At 43.1% G+C, this 19562-nt stretch overlaps 1 protein-coding gene across 4 annotated transcripts in view; it reads left to right on the top strand.

Moving 5' to 3' along the window:
• Positions 1–19562, top strand: part of SLC25A45 (solute carrier family 25 member 45) — a 308119-nt gene that overhangs the window by 14185 nt on the left and 274372 nt on the right. The window contains exon 1 of one of the 4 annotated variants that reach the window (XM_069644767.1): positions 6066–6127. The exons of 2 other annotated variants lie outside the window; for them this stretch is intronic. The gene's annotated coding sequence lies outside the window, so the exon portion shown is untranslated. Of the gene's footprint in view, positions 1–6065; positions 6128–19562 lie in introns of those variants that run through there. One more of the 4 variants, XM_069644765.1, reaches the window with a different exon arrangement.

Raw genomic sequence — 19562 nt, 5'->3', positions numbered from 1 at the left:
TTCTCTACTATACACCATCATTCAACTAGAACACAGCTACACCCTTGATAATTCAGCCTAGCTGTTCACATACGAACGTGACCCCATGAACACCTGATCACCCTAATAAAACGCAGCTAGCTGAGCACATTCCGGCCAGCTGTTCATACAAGCGTTCCTCAGGCCTAACGCAGCCAGAACCCAGTCTGGGTGTCCACCCACCAGACTGAACACATCCAACTGATATCCTCTGTTTCCCCTCCCAGGCCTTGTTGCGCCTTGAAACACTTGTGTATAGGCACGTTATATATATCATATAATATCTTATCATGGTGGATGCCCGGTGTGAATGATAGCGTGATTGCTGTGTGCATGTTGTGTAAATGTGTGTTTTATGCTCATGTATTATTTAAATATGTGTATGGATGCATGTATGCTTGTCTTATGATTGAGTGCATGATGGCTGCTCGTGTGAATGAGACAGAGAGTGCTTGCAGTGTTTATGCTGTCTAAATGTGTGCGCGTTGCTGGGGGGGCTAAAGGCACTATAGCCCCGGGTCTTTTGGTTGTAGCTCCGGATAGAAGCACAGGGGCTACAACCAAAAGGCTAGCTAGCCCGAGTCCCAACAGAACCAACATTAGCATAGCCCCGGATCTTTTCCAGACCTAGCAACACCCCTGTGTGTATGGATGCGTGTATGCTTGTGTTATGAGTGAGTGCATGATGGGTGCTTATGTGAATGAGATAGTGAGTGCTTGCAGTGTGAATGTTGTCTAAATGTGTGCATTTGTATGTTAATATATTTATTTAAATATGTGTATGGATGCGTGCATGCTTGTGTTATGAGTGAGTTGATAATGGATGTTTGTGTGAATGAAACAAAGTGCTTGCTGTGTGTATGTTTTGTAAATGTGTGTGTTTGCATGTTCATTTATTTATTAGTTAAATATGTGTATGGATGCATGTATGCTTGTGTTATGAGTGAGTGCATGAAGGGTGCTCGTGTGAAGGAGACAAGTTCTTGCTGTGTGTATGTTGTGTATGGGTGTGTGTTTGTTTGTGCTGGTTTGAGCAGATTTTGGCGAGTGGAGGTTTGTACATCACAAGCATTTTAAAAAATGTCTTTGTTGCACAATCCCCATCCGCACCGGCAAAAATCAACTCTCTTTCTGAGGTGCTTTGGGGGACAGGGATGGTATTTTTTTACTGGACATCCATGATAGATGTCTAGTACAAAATACCATACCTGCCCACCCCACACATCCCCGCAGCCCATTGCATACCCACATAATCACTTTGATTGTGTGTTTGTGGTTTGTGCTGTGGGGCCAAATGGACAGGGATGGCATTTTTCTACTGGACATCTATCATAGATGTGTAGTTAAAAATACCATACCTGCCCACTGGGCACCCCAGCGCCTTGCATACACACATAATCACATTGTGTGTGTGTTTTTTGCGCTGTGGGGTCCAGTGGACAGGGATGGCATTTTTTACTGGACATCTATCATAGATATGTAAGCAAAAATACCATGCCTGCCCACTGGGAACCCCCAGCAACTCACATGCACACCTAATCACATTGATTGTGTGCATGTGTTTGACGCTGCAGGGCCCAGGGGACAGGCATCGTATTTTTATACTGGACATCAGTGATAGATGTTCAGTGAAAAATACCCTCCCTGCACCGTGGATCCCCAGTGCCTGGCATACACATATAACCACATTGATTGTGTGTGTGTGTGTGAGGACCTCAAGACCCAGGGGACATGCGTGTCATTTATATTACTGGGCATCTATGATAGATCTCCAGTAAAGAAAACATACCTGACCCCAGTGCCCCCAGCGTCTCGCATACACACAATCACATTCATTATGTGTGTGTGAGGCACTGGGGCCCAGGGGGCAGGCCAAGTAAAGAATGCCAGCCCAGTCCGCTGGGATTCCTAGCGCCTCACATGTAATGTCAGGCCTGGCCCTTAAGCCCCCCAGTGCCTTGCATGTACACACAATTGATTATCTGTGCATGTGAGGCGCTGGAGGGCAATGAAGGAAGAAATGCCATTTATTAATGGGTATCTGATAGGTGCCCAGTAAAATATACCATGACTGCCCCCCAGCACCTCGCACGCACACAATTAATGTGTGCCTGTGAGGCGCTTGGGGCCTCAGGGGGCGGGCATGGCAGTTTTTACTTGACATCTATGCCTAATAATAAATGAAATGCCATGGCTGTACACTGGGACCTCAACTCCTGACACACATCTGCCCCCTTGACCTCCCAGCGCCTCACAATCACACATAATCACATTCATCAAGGTATGGGCATCTTTGGTAAATCAAGCATGATAAGTGTTATTACAAATCAAGACTTGCATTTTTTATTCTGCCAGTCTAGCCATTTCTTACTGAGGCTTGACATTTAGTATTGGGCATCTTTGATAAAGCAAGCAGGATCAGTGGTATTACTCTTACTGTGGCATGACATTTTGTATCGAGCATCTTTAGTAAAAACAAGCATAAGTGCTATAATGTAGCTAGACTGACATTTCAATGCAACCAGTCTAGTCATTGCTTATTGTGGTTTGACATTTTGTATTGGGCATCTTCGCTAAAGCAAGCATGATAAGTGTTATGATGAAGCAAGACTGTCACCTTTATGCAACCAGTCTAGCAATTTCTTATTGCGGTATGACATTTTGTATTGGGCATCTTTGATAAAGCAAGCATGATAAGTGTTATTATGTAGCTCCACTGGCATTTTTCTTATAGGTGCGGGCTCCCTCGCTACCTTGTTCGCTGTGGCAAATCTCGGGGCGGGGGCATATATTTACGTCCTTCCAAGAATTCACCAGCCGCCATTGGAAGTTGCTTTACAAAATGATGCTTAAAATATATTAAGCAATGAAATATGTACAATACCCTGTCACTCACTTACAGATTTCGAATTATGGAAGGGGAGGAGCCGCAAGTCCATCTGCTTAAGATGAACCATGAAGCCAGCTCCTAAAGCTGTTCAGGTTCTTTACCTAGTCTCTAGTTTGTGGCACTGCTGTGGGAAACCCCTTCCAGGCTAAAGTACTGACAGTCAATGGCCCACGAGTTATGATTTGTTATCCGGGTTTGCAGAGTAATACCATCTTCTTATTTTATTATGATTATTTTTTGGATTTGTAGAGCGCAGTACAGCCCACGAGCCTTCGAGGTGCTATAAGAAGACATAAGAAGGCTTGATTCAGGGTTACAGGAATGCTGTCCAGCAGAGTAATACTTAATACAGAATGTTATGTTACATACTCAATTGTTTCATTGCCTAGTACAGTAGATGAAAGTTACAAGGAAGCAGACAAAGGGTTGCAAAGGCACGGAGTGGGGCCCATTCAGACAAAGAGCCTAGTCTTGATAGCCTTCCAGAATGCCTCATGAGATTCGATCATCCTGATCTGGGCTGGGAGTGTGTTCCATAAGGTCGCGGCCGTTGTTGGGAAGCTAGTGCCACCTGCATGCATTCTGCGTGAGGGAGGAACAGTTATAAGATCGGAATAGGCCATTCTAGAGGGTCTAGCTGATGTGTGTTTGGTGATCCTTTGTGCTAGGTACAGGGGGGCCAGGCCATGGAGACATGTATGTGTCAAGGTGAGGGTTTTGAATACAATCCTTTCTGTGACTGAGAGCTAGTGCACCTGCCTCCTGATCCCTTAAGATGTGATGTGATGCCTGCATGAGATGCCCGTTGCGGCCCTTAAGGCATTATTCTGGGATAATTGAAGTTTGGCCAGATTCCTGTGGGAAGTCCCAACAAAGAGAGCATTGCAATAGTCCAGCCTTGAGCCAATGATAGCCCTCGCAATGGTGATACCGTTCTGTTGGGAGAGGAAGGGTCTGGCTGTGTTAAGCAGTTTTGAGTGATATGCTGCGGAGGATGCGATAGCACTAACCTGTCTATCCATGGTTAGGTTAGGTTTGAGGTACACACCCAGTGTCTTGATGACTTGTGAGACAGTGATGGGGATATTGTCAACGGTGAATGAGCAGTATTGCTTGTCCAATTTACTCAGGGTAGACGGGGAACCAATTAGTAAAAGTTTGGTTTTCTCACTGTTGAGACACAACCAGTTTTCTGCCATCCAGGATTGGATTGTTGAGTAAATGGAGTTGAAGGTGTTCATGTCTGTTAGATAGTCTCCCGATAGTGGGATGAGAACCTGAGTGTCATCTGCATAATTAGTATATGAGATGCCCAGGGTGTCCAGGATTGTGAACAGGGGCCTCGTGAAGAGGTTGTAAAGGGTGGGAGCTATGCAGGAGCCCTGAGGGACCCCACACTTGATGGGACTAGGGTTGGCGCAGGAGGATTCAGTGAAAACCTTCATAACTCTTTCTTTTAGGAATGAGGTGATCCATGCAGAGGCCTTTGGTGAGAAGTTGGCTGCGGAAGAGAGATGATGGCTGAGGGTTTTGTGATCCACCAAATCAAAGTCCGCTGAGAGGTCTAAAAGAAGGAGGAGGGCAGGTTTGCCTGCATCTCTGAGGTCATCCATTTGATTTTTTAGGTCAAGTAGTGTCGTTTTGGTGCCATGACGTGGCTTGAAGCCAGATTGGTGTAGTCCAAGGAGCTGAAAATGGGACAGTGGTAATGGGCCTGTAGATCCCTGGGACCAATGGGTCATGGGAGGTTGTTTTTAGAAGCGGTCGGACCCAAGCCTCCTCGAGTGCATTCGGGACATGGCCAGACTGGAAGGACGAGTTAATGAAGGCAGTGATAAATGGGGCAAGGGCTGGGGCACAGTCTTTGATGATCTGGCCTGGGAAAGCGTCACCTTTACAGTTAGACGGCTTGATGGATTTGATGAGGGCAATAACTTCGGGTTCACTCATGTCCATGAACTCAAACACCAGAGCCTGCCTGGGAGAGCTGGCACGGGAGGGGGGGGATCGCAGTGGGACTATTAGCTAGTAGAGTGGAAAGGGATTTTTGGTGCGCTAGAATTTTGGTGTGGATAGTGTCCAGTTAGTCAAGCATGGCAGCTTGAATTTTGTTGCACCAGGTCTCATCCTTAATAAAGGTAGAGGGTGGTGCAGAGGGAGCCTCAAGTTCTCTAAAGATGGCAAAGATTTCCTTAGTCCCAGGGTTAGAGTTATTGATCCTGGAGTTGAAGGAGGCAGCTTTGGCCTATATAATGGCTGTTTTATAGTCTATGGCTATAGTCTTAATGGCTGCTTTCGAGCTGTCATTGGGGTTGTTTTTCCAAGTGGCTAGCGCTGCCCTTTTTTTGGATCGAAACTCCAAGAGCTCTTGGGTAAACCAAGCATTGGAATGCTTTGCTTTCTTGGCTTTTTTAAGGGTGAGTGGAGCGATGGTGTCCACTGCTTGGGTAATGACCTGATTGAAAGCTGTGGCCAGGAGCTCCGGGTCATTGGGGAAGGGGGGTTGGAGAGCCGGTACCAGGAGGTAAGGGGAAAGATTCTCCTTAGTGAGCTTCTGCGCACTTCTGGCGAATGTCACAGGTAGAGGAATGGGAGACTTAGTGGGTCCCTTGGAGGTGGTAATGTCTAATTTTATACAAAAGTGGTCTGACCAGGCAATGGGAGAGATTTCTGAGACGAGGATGGGGCAATTGTGATGGGAAACCCAATCAAGGGTACGATCTTTGATATGGGTTGGCTGGGAGATGGCTTGGGTAAACCCTAGAGTGGTTAGTGCTTTTTGCAAGGCATCTACACTATGCTTTTGGCATGAGGGTTGTGGAGAGGTGGTCTAGTCAGCAAACCACCCACTCTGAGAGAGTGTCAATTCGAAAATATGAGGTTACTGTAAGGCAATGAAGACTCACAAGTCACGAGGAAACAAAAGTATAAACATCAGTTTATTTGCACTTGAGTACGAACCAACTTTGCAAATGCACGGCATACAAGCATATGAAAGTGGGCCCCAACCTGTCGGTTGTTATGTTATATACATTTCGCTAATATCATGACGAATCGATGCCAACTTATCACGTGATAATTACTGATGACCTTGATGTACCTGGGCAATTTCTCCATGGTAACATGTGCTTGAACAATACATGTCTCCTTGCAGACTATTTACTGTCTCGGAAGCAAGGCAGAAAGGGTTTAGGAAGATATCGTGTTCCCCAGTACAAGGTAACATTCTTTGCGCTACTTTATCTATGTTTTACTAAGCGAAAAGTTTAGTCTGCATGTCTTACTCAGTAGTTTGCTCATTCGAGCAACAGAATATGCTGTAGATCGTGCTTCGCTTTAATAGTCTGGATGGCACGTTACAATTAACTGCAAAAACAAGACAGGAGAGACAAAAGGGCACCTAATTTACAGATTAGCTATGTTTTGCCAGTGCTTCAAGGTTCTCTGTTGCAAGGTTCAGCGTGCTCAGAAATTGTGTGCATTTCTGCGTGGGGACAGGTTTCAGGGAAGCTTCCGAAACGGTGACTTTACAAGCGTCCACCGCGTTCAGAATGAAAGCTAAGAAAGGAGAGCAAAGCAGCCAAGATGGCGTTCTCGGAGACTGCGATGACGCGGTTCAATGTGAATGTTCACTATGTATGTGTATGTGCTTAGGCCAACATTATAATGCAAAATATATATACTTTTACAAACCCTCCTTTTGGCCTAAGCCAAGACATTACCTTAAACAAGTGACCAAGTATCTTCGTCATCATCAGAGCAACCAGAGTCATCACTATCCTCTATATTTATAGACATGAATTGTTTGATAGTGGCTTCCTGCATTATCAAGGTATTAGTTACATCTACAGGAGGATGGGGACCAGACCTACGTTTTATTAGTGATTTAGCACAACAACTACCTAGTGCAGAACCTAAGACAGGCAGACACTGAATACAGCAACAGAAAAATAGTATTATCCCAATGATAATAGCAAGTGCTGAAAAGATTTTCCAATCCCAGTTTTTCAACAGGTTCCAGGCCTATGTTCCTATATCCCAATTCCCTTCAGGAATGTGAACTTCAGTACTAAGTATGTGTAGGCATTTTATCGCTTGGAACACTGTGGGGAGGAGTCAGGTACGTACACAGAGCACGCAGACCCGACCATTTTGCATACACCACCACATTCAGCTAACATGATGTCTAAGACCATCCTATTCTGAAGAGCCACTTATCTAATTGTTTTTTGCTCTAGTGTCATGTTGAATAATATGTCAGTAGTTTCATTAATAGTGTTTTCCAATACTCTTGCCAATCTCATAATATCGCGTGAATTAAGGACTTAGCCCCAAAAAGAATCATGGCTTTTGCTACGTCACCCAATACCTAGAGGGGGGTGTCATCATCTATTCCCCTCCTAGACCTATGTTTCAGTATGTCTGCCGTGGATGTGACATAAACCCCAGGCAACAATATCCCCAAATAACAAGTCCCCTTCCAGTCGTTAGGTAACGATGGGCAGGCTTCTCTTCCACATACAAAATATATGGGTCCCCCAATGTACAAGGGTCTATTTTCATTCCCTAAGACTGCAATATTCAGACATTTATCATATGTGGCCATATACCTAGATCCTTCTTTTCTCAAACAGAATGGGACTGTATCTGAATTATGATTAATGGTGTAAGAAGGAGGGACAGCATCCCGGTTCCCTACCAGATGCCATTTTAAAGGAGATCATGGGTTGGTAGAGTCTCGGATGTTTATCAGATTTCCTAGTGGAAGCGATATTTGTGGTGCTTTTATTTGCAAATACAGAGCATCCCAGAGGCAGCAATACCAAACGATCAAATTCATTGATATTTGTCCCATCAAAGTTACCAGTGGCACTATCGTTCCATTTCCCAAAGAATAGGGCTCTAAAAGACGCATAGCACGAAGTTGACAGTGGGAGTGGATGGATGTACCATCCCAAACCTTTCTCACTGTGTTGTGGTAGGTGAGAACAAACCCAGCAGTTGGTTTTATTCAAAATTGAATGTGTGGCATTCATGATCTATATGAGCGTGTTATTGTGGTAACCCTCTCGATGTTTCAAATCATGTGGTCAAAAAGTATGAGAATGCACAGAAAGGGGAGATAAAGTGGGGTCAGCAGTAGGCAGCAGTATGTTAAGCGGATGTGAATTCTCCAGATGACATAACGCAGGTATTAAAACTATCATTACACATGCTGTAAGCGTTATCATAATCAATTTCTCTTTCATTGACCATAGCCCTCTAGATAAGGGCTTTCCAGTAGCTTCTTCGCATCTGTCCTCATTTGCACGTGCCCCAAAGATAGTCTCTTCTTTTTAGTGTCCAGGATCATTTTATATTTTATAAAAAACAAAAACACTGGGCATTCTACACTCTTGCCAGATGGCAATCCTTCACACTTACTTCCAATATTTTCCTACATTACTTGGGCATCATATTGCCAAGGGTGACGGGTGGCAAAGAGCTACCTGTGCTGCAGAGGAGGAGATGGGGAAAACAAGGGAAATCCCATAGTTGCCTGTCCAGTGTATGACAAACCCTATGTCTGGTAGCAGGGGAGTGAACCGTTCACTAAATTGCTTGAGCTTATCTCTGGAGATGGACCTCATGTGGATGGATGACCAGTCACCCTTGAGGGGCATTATACTTTTAAGGGGCTGTGCCTGCATAATGTCCCCCACCAGGCATCTCCCAAAGGGTGCAGCCAAGGAATCAGGTAAAACCGGTGCATTCGAATTAAAGGAGCATATTCATTATGCATAGAAATGCCAACAAATAGTTTAAAATCATTTTTAGTAAGGGGCAGAGCCACTAACCCATCCTCGTGTCATGAACAATGAAGCCAATCCTCCAGCTGTTCAGTGCCATATACTGAGTCTCTAGTTTGAATCTACCAATGCAGGTACCCCCCACCATGATGAAGTACTATAAATGGTTCATCATATACCATTTTGTATCCAGGGTTACCCAGAAAAAACATCTTATTGATACATCGGTTTAACCTGCAAGTATACCTCAACCTAACTGGTGGCCCTCAGGTTACAGAAGAGTTCCTGGGAAGACAGTGAGGGGTCAAATAGGATAGCTCAGGGGCAACATGCTTGTCTTGGAAAGAAGACATCACTGAGTAGCATGGGCTCAATACTCAGTGCCGTGGTTAGAGGCTGGAGTCTGGCTTGAACAGTGTTAAAAAAAAAATACACATTAAGATACAGCTTGAAACTGTATCATATTGGATTACCACGGGATAATTCTGTTTTTTTTCTGTTGTAGATTATTTGTCTTACTTGCTGTGGGTAAAGAAAAGGCAAAAGAACAAAACAGAAAGGGTAGCAGTTCTCGACTTCAACATTTTCCTTGATGTTCATGATGGTAAACTGTGAGCAAACATGTATTGTAATAGCCTCCATATTGCGCTAATTCAACTTAGTGTCAAAGCATTGAATAGACATGTTAGGATTTCAACTTAAAATTGGAACGCATATTATTGCCCTATGAACAATGAAGAGCTGAAATGGCCATGCTAGGATAGAAACCTATTATCTGTTACTAAGCAATACGCAAGGGAGTATAACGCGGGCCAAAGGATCCAGTGAGGGTATACTGTTCTTTTTTAAACTTGCAGAGACAAAGAAGAAACATTGGAATGTTGCGACAAATGGTATTATCAAAGTTGACCAAAAAAAGTTTCCATATGGACAAATTGGCTGAATCCGGTCACTACAAAAAAATTGAAACCCATCATACCGAACATGAGGAGCAGGGGTTGCAGGGGTGTCCTCCGCTCCCCATGTTTGGTATTATGGGCTTTGGGAGTTGTGGGGGTGTCCCCTGCTTCCAGGACATTGGAAGTGGGGGACTAAAAAAAGAAAATAGAAAAAAATGAAAAAAGGACCTTACGGCGTCAGCTCCGACCCATGTTGGAGGGATGGTACTGACGCTGTAGGAGTATAGCAGAAGCATCGGTGGCCAGCGGCTGGCGAAAAAGGTTAGTAGGGGAGGGAGTATTAATATAGGGCTGCTAGCGGGACATGGATTTGGGTTGGTTGACTGCAGCGAAATCGACTACAGTCAATTCCGCCACGAATATATTGACCTCGGTCCAACAACCCACACCTGGGACAAACAGTGGTGGAGCCAGGTTTTGATTCCAGGGGGTTGAAGTGCTCCTCAGTGGCACCGCACCGGTCGATCACAGAGGGGTCCGGCCACTACCATTTCCTTACTTTTTGTGGGTATAACTAGCAACTGTTGATAGGGAGGCATACTTTTTCATGCATTATGTCTTTATGTTGCAGCATTTATTATAAATTATAAATTTGTACTATAATTTGCATGTTTCAGCATTATATTTTTCCTTCACTGTCTGCAAACTGCTAATCGGGATGCTTAATATTCAAGGCAAAACTGGTAGGATTTTCTACCGATATATATTTCATTTATAAAACCTTGCACTACACGCCACATGATCTATCAGTTACACACCACACATTTGTTATGGAGGTAACGACAATTAAAATTTGATTTGGATTTGACAATGAAATCTAGAGATTTGAATGAGATTTGAATGAGATCCATCACCAAGGCAAAAAAGAACAATTTCTACAAACATTTGCAAGCAACCAATATACTACACCATGCTTGTGGTAACCAGGCCAAACAATAGAATACCACACAGACTGCAATGGAAAAACGTTTTAATAATTTTCCTAGATGGATGGAGCTGAGATTTGAATTGCATTAAGGCTTGGGAACGAGGTGGTGGGACAGGGAGACACTAGTGTTCCAGCAAGCTCAACCGATAGCATACTTTAAAGACAAAATAAATATTCATATACAGCGACAATGAAACAAAAAGAGCAAATAAGCAATGTTTTGTCAAAAAAAAGAAATGTAATAAACACCTTTCAAAAAAAGTCTGATACTTTTTTTCCCTAGTCCAAACTTTAAAAAAATAATTTTGATGGCGACACAACTGGTTTGCTACATTTGGTATTATTAAAGCATTTGCTCACTTTTTTGCACAGATGCAAAGGTGAGAGAATCTAGCCCAAGCTCCAGGTCAGCATTTAATCCATTAAACAAAATAAGGGGCAGTGTATACCTTTTTTACTTTTGCGCTCAGCGGTAGAAGAAATTATGCTTGCGCTCACATAATGTTATCATACCAGATTTCTATGTTAAAACCAGTAAGATAGCTGAGTGGATTGAGCGCTAGCTGCTGCGATCTCTGTGAGATCTGCAGGTCATGTGGGAAATAATCCATAATGCCCGCTCGTGGACACAGACCAAGAAGGAGATACCGGCACAGCGCTATTTGGGCAGTCAAAGGTTTATTCATTCAGAATGGGTTTAAACAGAGAGCAAAATGACAGCAAATGCTTTGTCCGTAACTCTGCCTTCTTATCACAAAGTCTTCATTTTTATACATATTGACCAGCAGGATTACATTACACATGGTTACCATAAAAAGGAGCACAGTGAACAAAATACGTACAAGACATATTCTTAGGACACGGTTGTCAGTCAGCCACCTGGTTTGTCGCTTCACAGTTTGGAATGTGCATCGGCAAGCTAGGCTGACAGAATTAGCCCACCAAGTGTATTCCTGGTTTCCTCGCAACACGCTGAAAGAACTGCTTTTTCATTTAAGTAATATCACATTATACTCAAGCTAGTTTCAGAAATGGCCCTTTGAGCATCAGTTCTTTCACCACCTTTTGGAGTTAAGGAACCCTCAACTATGCACATAAGTGAGTGGCAGAACAGTAGAGTTAGTAATATCGATTGCCAGAATGTCCTTAATGGAATTTTCCTTCATCATGAAAGCATTTGTAGTTGCAATAGAAGTGGCTAACGGTTTGTCTGACACAGTTGATACATATACATATAACGCAGTTGATACATAAACACATAAGAAAAAACATATACGAAATACTATTGCTAATACTACCATGAAAATGGATAGCAACTTCCAGCTGAATGTTGTCATTAGGGACCAAAAGGATCCACCAATATCTAATGTGCCTATAGTGACGTGTACTTGGTCTGCAATACTCTGGAGGTTTTTAATAGCAAGCCACACGGAAGTTGAGTTGTCAGGTGCAAATGAACAGCATCTTGTTCCAATAATTTGGCAAACCCCACCTTTCTCTGACAAAAACAGATTGGGTACTACTACTCTGTGTTGTAATAGCTACAAGGCACACAGCTTTCAACTAAACAGTGAATGGCATCTGATGTTTCACTTAAAGTGACATCTATCAGTTGTGACAGACTGAATATATCTCTGGAGTTAACAGAAGGGGTATACCAGGGAATAATTGCTTTAAGGATATCTCCCATTACCTGAGGTCAAGTCTGGTATTACACGATGCCTTTGTCGTGAGAGAAGAGACCAAGGGCACTCTTTTACCATGATATCAGGCAGCACAAAACCCATGTGGCACCACCCTGCCCAGTCATGAGGTAACCTAGAATATGCATTGGAAGCAAATATAAAATATACTGATTCCCCTACATAGAGAGGGCCATTAAACACCTTAGCCGGTAGGTGCAATGTATAGTTACAGTTCAAGGTAAATCCCATATCCTTTGTACCATTGCTGGAGATGCACACACGACCTAAACCAGTATTGTTCCTTATATGGAGAGTTGGTGCATGGGAAAGCAGCTGAGAGGCTTCATTGCTGTATGATGACACAGAAGGAAGGACCATTCCTGCCATTCCATAGGGAACAGGTCAATTTGCAGGAAGGTTCCATTAGGCATAGTGATGCCCTCACAACCCTCTTTTTCAATGAAGATTTTCATAAAGATACTGATACGAGATTCCTGACGAGTTGCGCTTAGTGCTACCTATTTTAGCATATATGTAACATTTATATGTAGTGCAAATATTTGAGGTGGAGAATGGTAAAGGGAGCTGCTGCAAAGGGAGGCCTTCGCCAACATAAGCTGGGTAATTCAGACAGATATAACAGTTGCTTCTATTGATGATTTCATGTGTGTTATGTAATAGTGAAACAAAGGTATTCTTCTCTATAATCCTTTCCCTATGATACTGCTGGATTGGAGACAGGGAGGCATTGGAAACACTGATTACTGTACCATACAAGGATGGCGCTACATAATATTCCAGTAATAACCATTCACATAACACACAAACAATCAAGACTAACAGTACTGCATATATGAACCCGTTGAAACAATACAATTTTCTTGTTTTACTCTGACAGAAGCATGAGATGCACGGATCCTATCTGGGGTGAAATAGCCATACACCCATGGTTTGGCATAGCTTGTGTATGAAGCAAAACAAAACAGCAAAAATAAATTCCATCAAGACAGGTTTCACAGAGCATAATTGCTCCTTGCAGTATCTCTGTGTTCTAGTGCACCCCTAAGTAATCCCTTAAAGTTGGAAGTCTTGACCACCTGGTAGTTGTCCAATGTGGAAAAGGGATTCCTTATAGTTTCCTTGGTTGTAGATTATACCTTGGCCCCTCTACTGTTCCAGGAATGTCTTTGGGGCTAGCAGCAATGATGTCAGTGTCAAATGTCTCAGCAGAAGTGGTGCTTTTAGCACCAGACCCAGCAGGCAATGGTGTGGGTAACAGAGAAGATGGTGCTCGCTTTATATGTCAAGTGCGGACCCAATGCTTGCGGCCATGACATTTCACAGCCACCTGAGTGGCAAGCAATACCTGCACCAGCCCTTTGCAGCTAGGCTGCAGTCCTGATGCTCATTGCAACCTGTTTGCGTAGAATGGACAGCTTTTTAGTTAACTCTTTACAGTAGTCGATTAACAGCGGATATGGCCCATTTTTCAGTATCTTTGGATTTAGCCTGCCCAATGCATTTGCTGGGCGGCCCATGACTACTTCGTAAGGAGACACCCCAACACCTGAGTGCATAACAGTTCTCATGGAGAATAATGCTTGTGGTAGTGCATCTACCCATCCTAAGGTACTGCTAGCACATATCTTGGACAGCTTATTTTCCAAACAGGAGTTTGTTCTCTCCACCAATCCTGCTGCTTGGTGATGATAAATTGCATGGAATTTGTGCTGTATGTGAATGCTTTACACACTAATTCCATTGTGGTATTAACAAAATGGACACCATTGTCGCTCCAGACAGTGTGAGGCAGTCCAAATCAGGGTAAATACTCCTTTATGAGTATTTTAGCAGTACTTAATTCAGTATTGTCTTTTAAGGAGAATGTTTCTACCCATTTGCTAAACACGGAGACTATCACTAACGCATATTTCTTTCCTTGACAGGGAGGCATTCCCCTCACTCACTTGCAAGGCAAAAAGCCTTGGGATCAACTTTGACTCCTCTCTCTCCTTCTCTCCACACATCATGGACCTTGCCAAGACGTCCAATTTTCAGCTTCATCTCCTCAGGGGAATTCTACCTTTCCTCACCTTCCCCCAAAAGCTCAATGTCTCCTGAGCCCTGGTTTATCTCTAGGCTTGACTACTTCAATAGCCTCTTCCTCAACCTTCCTCTTCGCTCCCTTCTCCCCCTCCAACTAATCCAGAATAGGACTGCAAGACTTATCCTTGCCCTCTCTCCAGCCCTACGTGGACCTGGTGTGTGGGGTTATCAGTATCAAACAGAGGCACTTCTCTCATAGGAAGCGTTTGAGTTACCATAGACTTTTTGACATAACTTTTGGACAGGAATCTGAATCAAGCTTAAACTCCTGGAGTGATTGCTCTATGTTTTTGTAATCACTTGGGAGGGGGTACACTTCGTCCTCCTCATTCATCTTTTTATGTAACAACCACATTCACCTAGTTAGTTCTGTTTTATTACATTTATAGTACGCCCAAACCCTGAGGTATCACGGCGTAGTTACAGACATCTTAATTGTAGTTAGGTAGCATAAACAGTACATTCAATTACGAGGCATTTTACAGTATATACAGTTGTGAATCAGGCTAAAAATGGATTCACAATACGATACATTTTTGTGGGGTTGATTGTCAATGCACAGTGAATATTTACATAGAGTTATCATCGGGGTGGAAGACATCATTATAGTCATGTCTATAGAATTGGATGGGTACCACTGACTAGAACTGGTTTAATAACTACTTTTTTTATGACCTTTTGAAACTCTGGACGGTTATGTTTATAGGGACAGTGTTCCAGTTTTTGGGGGCCAACACTGGGAAACTGCTTCCCCCTGCTCTGAGGCTTTTGTAGCGTGGGACTGCGAGGAAGGAGTTTTTGGTGGATATGAGTGTTCTGCTAGATTCTTTTTTGACTATTGAATTAATGATATATATAGGTGCTTTCTTGGCGAGACAATTGTGAGTGATGCACAATGCTTTGAAAATAATTCTGTCTTTGATGGGTAGCCAGTGGGTCTCCCTTCTGATATTGGAGATGTGGTCTGACTTTTTTATTCCGAATGCTGCTCGAAATGCTTTATTTTGCATTAGTTGTAGTTTGGCCAGATTGGAGTTAGAGGTACCTAGTAGGAGTACATTACAGTAATCGATCTTGGATAATATCAGGGCCCTAGCTAATGTGGTACAGTTATTGGGTGTGAGGAACTGGCGACTTAGTGCAATTCATTTGGAAGTGTAGGCGGTAGTTGAAGATAAGGCGTTAACATGTTTCGTCATGGTTAGGTTGGCATCTAAGTAGACACCTAGGGTTGTTACCTGTTTAAGTATGGGAATAGAAGTACTGTCAATGTTGATAGATGTGTGGTCCGAACGGAGAGCGTTAATTTTGTTTGGAGAGCCCCCGATGAGTATCTCTGTTTTCTCATCGTTGATGCAAAGGCTGTTGAGAGCCATCCAGTTTAGTATTATTGCGTACATTTTGTTAATGGTCATAGTATCTTGGTCATAGTTGCCAATGATTGGTATTAGGTTCTGGGTATCATCAGCAAAGTTGGTATATATGACACCCATGCCATCCAGTGCCGCAAATAGGACCTTGGTGTACGCATTATAGAGGGTGGGCAATAGACAAGATCCTTGTGGTACCCGTATAGGGACTGGGAGGGGGTCTGCTGCCTCTTTGCCAATGGAGACTCTGGAGGTGCAATTGGCTAAAAAGGATTTCACCCAGAGTGTGGCCTCCCTTGAGAATCCAAAATCATTTGCTAATGTGATACAGAGTTTGTCATGGTCCACTAGATCGAATGCAGCAGATAAGTCTAACAGCAAAAGAATGCAGAGTTTGCCAGCATCTCTTATGGCATCCATCTGGATTTTTAAATCGAGGAGTACCGCTTCGGTACTGTGGTTAGGCCGAAATCCCAATTGTCTAGCTCCCATTAACTGGTTTTGTTCGAGATGGTATTGAATTTGGGTGCAGGCTATTTTGTCGATTATCTTAAGCAGAAATGGGACCGTAGTTATAGGTCAGTAGTTTGTAGTGTCTGTTGGGTCCAGGGATGTTTTTTTTAGAAGTGGGCTCACCCAAGCTTCTTTATACTAGCTGGGACCGTATTCGTGTTGCATGAAGCATTAGCAAAGTTGGTGATGATAGGGGTGAGTGTGGGGGCACATAGTTTGACCAGGTGGGCTGGGAAGTTGTCCCCTTTACAGTTAGAAGCTTTTAGTTTGGATATAGTGTCTAACACTAGATCTTGGGTCACTGGGGTGAACTGGAATAGCACAGAATTGTTGTTGTTTGTTGTCAAGAATGGTAGCGGATATGTTTATGTTAGACAGAAGCTTTCTTTTAGTGGTGATCTTGTTTTGTAATAATAAAAAGAGTTGACCGGTGTGGTAGCTGGGATTGGATTTTCCAATTCTCTGGGCATTGAGAACATGTCTTTAGAGTTAGAAGTGGCATTGCTGATGCCTGTATTAAATGCAATAGCTTTGTGAGTTACAATTGCTGCTTTACTTAATTTGTTGGCTGCTAGGAATGCATTAGCCGATTCGGTTGTGAGAGCTTTTTTGTGGTGTGTTCTAGTGATCTTTTTTGTGCGCCTGAGCGATACTAGTTCTTCAATGAACCAGAAACTAGTGCGCTTATCAGCACATCGTGTTTTAGTGGTACTGGGCGCTAATGAGTCAATGGTAGTTAAAAGACATTTGTTGCAAGTGTCTGCCAGGTGGTTGGGGTTGTCGCTCATTGAGGGATTTGTTGATAAGGCTTCTTTTAGGATAGGGGAGAGGTTATCTGCAGTTAGTTTCCAAATGTTTGTTGTTTAATAAGTTTCCAGTATATTCTGAGAGGGAGGGCCTTTCTCATTACTGGTTAGTGAAAAATGTATTCTAGCACTATTGCGAATATAAGCATATCTCATTGTTGTGCCACACATACTTTGGCTTGTTCTACTCCTTGTACCCCATTTTTGATCCATGCTAACACTACCCTTTCCGCGGTTTCCATGTCATGGGTTGTAATCCTGTGGGCAGGAGGTGGCAAGGAGAGTGCGTTATCACCAAGTACCCGATAAAGTGTGGGAGGCCGTTTAACCATTAAGCATTCTAACAACAGGTCTGTCTCATCCTCTAAGGTCACTCCTGATTCAGGTGTCAGGGCTGAGGGGCAAGACTTGGCTACATACACACCCTTAATTCTCATTATATCTTCACAGTCTCCCTCTTCCCAATCCTTTTTAATCTATTTATGATCATATGCGTGCGCTTTATCATTTTTGGAATGCGGTTTACATTTTTTAATTTGTGCTTCTCTGATAGATTTTTGTCTAGCATAATCTTCTCATTGTCTATATGTTTCCCTTTGCAAGGGTCTTAATGCCTTATTGCCTTTAGCGGCTAATGCTTCTCTTAGGTACCATATTTTCTCCAGGTCAAAAGATCCATGCACAGGAAACTGTAACTCAGAGTTGGTGGCGGTGTATTTATGCCATTCTCATAGAAAATACAACATTACACGCTCATTTCATGAATCATCCATAATACATCATAGCATGCTCATCATCACATCAAACACATACTGCACCCAGAACAGTTTCATCCAATTTCATCCTATTCCATTGTCTGTGCCAGCTTCCCTCTGTCCAACAAGCGGGGACCTTGGCCACGGAGGATCAGTGTGTTGAGGAAATCAGCTGGTGGGTGAATTCCATGGCTGCAAGAAGCCTATGTCCTGCTCATGCAGTGTGCCCCACGTCCTTCGCCATCCACTGCTTGTTCCCCAACTGTGGCACACTGTCCAACTGGATCCTATCAGAGACGAGGTCCTATCTAGGGGTTCCATTTTGTGGTAAATAATCCATTCAAAATGCCTGCTCATGGGCACACACCAAGAATTAGATACCGGCACAGCGTTATTTTGGCAGTCACAGGTTTATTAATTCAGAATTCGTTTAAACTGAGAGCAAAATGACAGCAAATGCATCGTCTACAACTCTGCCTTCTTGTCACAAAGTCTTCATATGTATACATATTGACCAGCAGGATTACATGACACATGGGTACCATGAAAAGGAGCACAGTGAACATAATACACACAAGGCATATTCTCAGCACACAGTTGTCAGTCAACCACCTGGATTGTCGCGTCATAGTTTGAAATGTGCATCAGCAAGCTAGGTCAACAGAATGATCCCACTGAGTGTATTCCTATTTTCCTCGCAACACGCTGAAAGAACTGCTTGTTCATTTAAGTAATTGCACATTATGCTCGAGCTAGATTCACAGTCACAGGTTTGAATCCCAACAGGGCCAACTCTGCCTTTCATTGATTTGGAGGTTTATAAATCAGTACTAACTTCGGTTGTGTGAAATCGTATGTAAATATGTTCCATGGAAAGTGATATATACGTAGCACATTTTGAATAAATAGGGGAAACAGACATGAATGAGCGCTGCAGTATACTTAGTAAAGCAATTCTGCCACATTTTTTCGTCCTACTTCCTGCACCAGTGTTTACATAGCACAGGAATTGGGGCATGTAAAATATCACCCTTCCAACTGCTTCAGAATATGAATATTCACCACAATTTAAGCAAAAAAACGGAGGGCAGACTGTTACAAAAAACAATCGTTAACATTTATGTTCAGGATATAAAACATCCTCCCCTTTATACTTTGCAATACGACGCAAGAACAGTAGTGATTTGAGCCTGGGACTACTCTGTGATAATGGTAGAATTGCGATACATTACGGTCTACCTACACTATGCACATGAGACACTTGATGAGGCTTGTTCATTGCACACTGGCAGCACTGTACAATGTCTAAACATATAAGGCACTTTGAGGAGTCATCTACTTCGCAATGGGACAACACTTTATGATGTCTAAAGCACAGCACAGAATGCTCTACAATAATTACCAGCACTGCTTTCAATGAGATGCTTTACACTGACTCAGACTCACTGTAACTTGGGTACACTCCACGATTTCTGTAACACTTCGTAAACATGAACATATCTTGTGCACTATCAGTATAAACACTTAGTGCTGTCTGCAGGGGCACTTAGCGATATGTGAAATGTCCACTCTCAGGAACATAAATAGGACTGAGGGTAAGCACTTATACTAAGGGAGACCATAACAATCTGTAAGCCTACCATGCATGTAATAACTCTGAGCAGGTAAGTTTTGAACCACATGCATACTTGTACAGAAGCATGGTCCCACTCCGGCGACAGCACTGTATCCTTAGAGTTCATT

This window comes from Ambystoma mexicanum, chromosome 2p (genome assembly GCF_040938575.1).
Source record: "Ambystoma mexicanum isolate Mex_15411 chromosome 2p, UKY_AmexF1_1, whole genome shotgun sequence".
Classification (NCBI taxonomy): domain Eukaryota; kingdom Metazoa; phylum Chordata; class Amphibia; order Caudata; family Ambystomatidae; genus Ambystoma; species Ambystoma mexicanum.
This window is presented reverse-complemented; position numbering and strand designations above follow the sequence as displayed.